We start from the raw sequence: 6,534 nt of genomic DNA, 5'->3' as shown, positions 1-6,534 counted from the left end.
AATTGAATTCAGTTTATGAAATTTTATGCCCAGAAACTTTGTTTAAGGTATTTCGTTTACAACAAGACTACAGACTATTTCAAACTATGTCAATATATTACAATTGATAACTAGCACGATGGTGTACTCTGAAAAATTACGATTTTAAATGAAAACAATGGCTAAACCTAACATGGTAATTTTCCATTTAAAACAATACGACGAGAACATTTAAATATTGTCAGCATACTTGTTATGTTACTTAACAAATATATCATATTTAATTTATGTAATTTTGTGATAAATCCATGCAAAACTAATGATAACAATACATTTGGTTCTACAATATGTGATCCAACGAGTTACATCTTTGCTTAACATGTTTCTTCGCCAATTTCAGGCCAACCACACATAAGGAAAATTCAGTTTGGTGTTTACAAACAGATTCAGTTAAAATGTCTTTCTTGCGTATTTACTTTTACAATACAAACTTACAACTATGTACTGAAAATACTTTCCTCCCCTTCTTTTTTCAAATGCACATTTGTCGATGTTTTAAGATTTCATGGAAAACAAAACAAACGTAAAATTTTAATAATTTATTTTGAGTAATATTATTATTTAAAATAGGATTTAAACAATGCTCCCCCAAAACTGTTTACACATAATTTGCAGAGCTAGACGAATAAACAATTTTACCTTTAGAATGAATTTTTATATTTTATGTAGTACGCATTACTTTTAATCCTAATTCTATACGCAACTTTTCACGAAATTTTAATTTACAGCATATTTATTACTACTGACACGATTTACACTGATTGTTATTAGGTAAATTTCAAGTAAATGCTACCTTTTGTAGCTGAACCCACGGTGTGAATTATGGGAAATTTTTATATAGTTTTTCGTTTCATGGTCCATAGACCTCAAATACAATTTGTGGACACGATAACTGCCGCAATTTTTTACCAATCACTTCTAAACTGATAAATAAGTTCTGACAGTGGAAATTTTCGATCAAGTTCGTTAATAGACAATATCTGACCAAAGTGGTAGAATTGGGGAAGGTTTTCCTAAAACCCGAAAAATCAGTATAACTCCCATAATATGAGAAATATCATATTCGTTTGAACGTATTAAAATTTGAATTTTGGTCTTAGCTATTTTTTTATACGACCAACCATAACTGCAGGGGGTTGATAAAACAAGGGTTTGAGGACAATAAAAAAATCATAGCTCCCAATGTAGGCACAACTTCGGATATATGAATTTTTGTATTATTGTTATAATTTTTATCTCAAACGTTTGTCTAAAACATTTTTGGATTAGAGAAACGTTTTCTGAAAAGGGTCAAAAAATAAGGGCGAATTATTAAAAATAATTTATAAAGCGCCCTTTGTAGAAACACTACCAAATCCGTTAAAATGTTTTGTTAATCTTTTAATTTTGATCTAAAAATTTAGTCTAAAACATTTTTTGATTAGACGTACTGATTTAAAGGGGTTATATAAATATGGGTTAGTTATAAAAAACCATTACTCCCTTAGAAGAAACACTATCAAATCAGTTCAAATTTTTTGTAAAACTTATAATTTTGTTCTAAAATTATTTTTTACGAGACGAGCCAATATTGCAAGGGGTTAAAAAAACAAGAGTTGGAGAAGGAAAAAAAAATCATAGCAAGGGCACAACTTTGGATCCGTACGATTTTTGTATTAATTTAATAATTCTAATCTTAAACTTATGTGTAGAAAAAATTTTGATTACACAAAAATTGCTGCAAGGGACTGAAAAAAGAGTGGTATAATTAAAAAAAATTACAGTTCCCTTCTTAGGCATACCATAAAATCCGTTCAAACTGTGCTTAAATCTTATAATATTCTTCCAAAACATTTTGTCTAAGAAAATTCTTGATAATACAAACCATTGCTGCAAGGGGTTTTGAAAACTTTGGTATGGAATATGAGAATAATTAAAAGCTCTTTATCATGTACTTTATGGAATTATTTTTTGTTTTTGTTTACATTTTTAGTGTTGCAAATATTTTTCTAAGTAAATTTTATGTTACAAACCATTGTAAAAATCTTCAAATCACTTTCACTTTGAAATCTACGTACGCCTGTAGGCTTTGTTGAAATAGATTGTTTATATCTATTTACAGATGCACACGAGATAGTAACACAAATGAATCATCCAGTGTCAACAAGTTACCAATTCCAAATTAATATGTTTCAAAAGGTATCTAATATCAATACAAACTTTTAATACATTATCTTCGAAATATATCTTTTGACTTTTTTTTAAATAGATGTTTCCTCATGCATAATGATAAACACAATAAAAACAAATTTAATTGGAAAATAAGTAAATTCACTTTGAAAAAGTTAATGCATAAAGTGGCTAACTTACATTCTGCACTAACGATTCAAATGTTGTTAGGTGTTTTACATTACCTGGAAGACATATATTAATATTATACAAATTGAAACCAAATAACAAAATTTGCTTCTTCGTTTTGCAGATGACGTGCCTTATAACATGTATATTTTCTTTGAAATTCTATCCAAATCGGCTGCAACAAAAGACCTAACTATAAAATGTGTTCAACAATATTTTTGTTTTAAATTACAGCATTTTAAAACAGATGTTGAATCTTATAAAATTTTTATTTCTATAAATTTAGCAATATTATGCACGCAGAAAAAATTCTCTTTTCTTTATTTAAAATACTTCGCAATGAAAAATCAGATACATCAAGTCACGGTTAGCTTTTTTAAGGCCTCGTAGGTTTATTATATATATTTAAATGAAATTATTTACATTAATAAGATTAACGGATATTATTGTTGGCAAAACAGTTCACAATTATACTGACAAATTTGGACGTCGTTTGACTAAATGGTTTTTGATTTATGGCGAGTTGAGTTTGACAGATCAGAAATAGCGGACGCGCAAACACACTCCTTGCGCCTTACACAGCCCAGCTACGTCGCAGGACGAGTTCGCTCCCCCCTCCCCAACCTTTCCTGTTTTGCTCTTCATAACGGCCCAACCCTGCCCCAACCGCTCTAGCTAGACACAGTGACGGCAGCTAATCCTGCTTGATTGACAGCAGCTACCCAGCTACGACAGTGCCCTCTATGAAAAGATTCTGGAACTGTTTGCAAGTCTATTTCGTGGCCTCCGTGGCTCCTCCACGATTTTGTCATTTCCTCCTTCCGCCTCCGACCAGTCGCTCACTCTTAAGGCCGTTCACGGTAAGGGCCGGCCGTCTTCGAATTAGTGTCTCCGCTTAAAAAAATACAGCACTGTCTAGCCATTAGTTCACGGTCATTTACAACAGCCGAAGAGAGAAAGATAAGACCGTGCTGACCTTGCACCCTCCCCCCTCCTCCTCGTACAGCCGAATGCCAGCCAGACACGTCACTCGCCAGGCGCCTGCCGTGCGTTGGCGGGTGGAAACAAACAAAGGGAGACGGGAAGCAGAAGTCAGGGCATCCCCCTCAAGTTTAAAGAGTGACAAATGTGACAGCTGAAAGGGGGGCGACACAAAGGGTCGGTACAAACAGCGTTGCAGAGTTTGGCGGCCCACGCGATGGCTTGTAGTGTTTGCCGGCCGCCGGCCCGCGTGACGTTAATTTTAAGCGCTGACAATTTTTACTTATTTTTTTTCTTCTCTTTTAAATCGTCCCGGATTATCCTATCCCCGAATTAGCGCATCACGGATTAACACGGTTCTACTGTATTGTACTTTTAATTCGTTATTATATAAAAAAATTATGAAGCATGTACTGATTTGGGAAACTTACTTTATTTTCATGAACATGGATGCATTGTCGCTACATTGGCATTAAATAAGGCATAAATCACATATGTATTCTCAGAATATGCTAAAAAATAAAATAAAGCACATTTAGGATCTAGACTAAATATGAATCTTGTTTTATTTTTAAATAACTTTACTGAGAAATCTGTTCCTTAGTAATACAACAATAATGCCGACTTTCATCACAAGTTACGGACGCACATGTAGTAATAAAAATGAAATAATGAATGACAAAAATTAATACATTATACAATTATTATTTTAATAGCACTTCAATTTTAAATATTCTGATACACGTTCTATTTATGAAATTTTTAGGACCAAGTTTGGTTTGTGTAGACTACCAACGTTAAAATATGTATTATCTGAGAATTCCATGATGGCCAACCAATGAATTTGTTAGCCAATCATTTTGAGCAACATAAAAAATAACTAATATTAATATAAAAAACTTTAATGGGTAAACTAGAGAAAACACCCCGTCACTTTTAACTTCGGGCATATTAATCACTATGCTTTATTGAGGCTTAATTTTAAAAGAGGCATGACAATATTTCTTATGGCCTAAAACCATTCAAGCCAAGATGGCGCCTTTCAGTTTCCATTAAATATTTCAGGAAAGCGTTTACCTTCATTTGTGACTTTAAACAAATGTCAAGTTGGTAACTACAAAATATTATTCCGTCGGATGTTGAATTTCGTTTTCCGATTTCCGTGGATACATGAATCACTGTACTCACAGATAATGCCTGAATGCCTTAAATCCACCAAGTCGGCTTCTACAGCAATTGATGAAGTGACCAGATTCTTACGTGATCCTACAGTTAACCCAGAAATAAACATTCTCGAATACTGGAAAACTGTCTGCGTGTTCACCCAGGCTACATAAACTGTCCAAAAAATATTTGTGTTCACCACCTGCGACAGTGTTCTCTGAACGTTTGTTCAGCACTGCAGGAAACATGTGACCAAAAACGGAATCGTCTTGATCCATACCGTGTCAAAATCCTTGTTTTTTTTTAAATAAAAATTTAAAGTGTTAAATAATTCTGCATAATGTTTAATTTTTTCTCTTAACTTATAAATTATTTTATAATTAACCCTTGAGAACTGGATTCAGATTCAAGGGGTGGATTCGAGGTACTGTTTGGGATTCGGATTCGAACCATCACTAGTAAATTTATCAATTAAATTGTAGATGATTTAACTCCTTCTTGGTATCCATACAAAAGTGATAATTCAATAAAAATGATTCAATTTTATTCATAAAAGTATGCAGAGGTAGATTTTATCACATAAAAGATAGAAAAATTAAAAAAAAATTTCTTCCTCAAGGACAATAATATTTTTAATGCCTAAATGGTTTGGTTGTAAAAACCTTTTACGGCTCAGTCTCAGGCCGAATGTGATATTTCCTTTTCTTCTGGTTCAATCATTTCATCAATGTTTTGTTAAGACGGTCACGTTAAACTATCGTCCGTAAACCGACTTTACAGACAACCAATTTTTTTTTCAAGACTAGAGTGGAATAATGGACACACTTTAAAGTGACCATTATTTCATTATAAAGCAAGGACCAAATCATATTTGTATAAAGTAGAACTTTCGCAACAAAATTTTATGTTGAATCCCATCTTTGCTGTGACTAAAAATGTTGTATGATTGTGACTTAATTATGGCTGCATATTAGTTCCGACCAATGATGTAATGAAATAAATTAATTTGATCTATTGGAAATGCTTGCTAACAGTTGTTGTATATTGTCCAGAGGACTGGCTTTAGCAGAGTCCATACTGTAGTGAAGTGTTTTAAATTTCCCATTAACAAGTTATTTAATTGTTAGTTGATTTCAAATGAAATAACCCTAGAAACTTGCTTTTCATTGTTTCCATCGCAGTTAGAGAAGAATAATTTTGCTAACAAGTTTTGCCACTTTTTATATATTTTTGTCTTGGTCCCTTTAAATATGAAAAACAAGATATACTATATCGGTGAAGGGTTGCTCAGTTACACATCACCCAGGTTCTCTGTGCAGGGTCGTCTAGATGCAACTAAGCTGGTTGTATTTCTCACTCATTCTGTATTAATGCTGCAAGTGAAAATATAGACCCTGCATAAAAGAATTCCCGACGCTACTTTCCACTGTGTCCTCACACATCAGTTACACGACATATTTCAGTTGGGAAGTGAGAGTTCCTTGCAAAATGTCGGAGGGAAGTGATTGTTAACAACGCGAGCTTACGTATGTACCGTATATACTCGTGTATAGCACGCCCTTTTTTCCCCTCAAGTAAAGGAAAAAAATAAGGATGCGCGCTATACATGGGAAAAAAAAAAGTGATGGGGGGGGAAGCGGGGAGGAAGAGTGGTAGTCGTTAACTGCCTGGTGATGGGTGACCCCACACATACGCACAAGCAACGAGGCCTCTCTTTCACACACACACACGTGCGCGCGCGAGGTGAGTCATCTAGTCCGCGCCAGCTCAGCAACGGTGACGGGAGTGGTGGTGTTTAGTCCCGTCAACTGTCAAGATTACTTGATGGCATAGTCCCGTTCCTGCCTGCCTCCCTCCCTTCCTCACGCCATCATACCAGTTGTGACGATACAGCGCTTCATTATCTTCCGTCTACACAGCAGAGTTTAAGTATTTTCCTGACGCATCACCACACATCAATTTAAATTATCATTTGTTTCATACGTAATTACTTAACAGGTACCACAAAATGTT

The sequence above is a fragment of the Bacillus rossius genome, chromosome 18 (assembly GCF_032445375.1).
Source record: "Bacillus rossius redtenbacheri isolate Brsri chromosome 18, Brsri_v3, whole genome shotgun sequence".
NCBI lineage: Eukaryota > Metazoa > Arthropoda > Insecta > Phasmatodea > Bacillidae > Bacillus > Bacillus rossius.
This window is presented reverse-complemented; position numbering follows the sequence as displayed.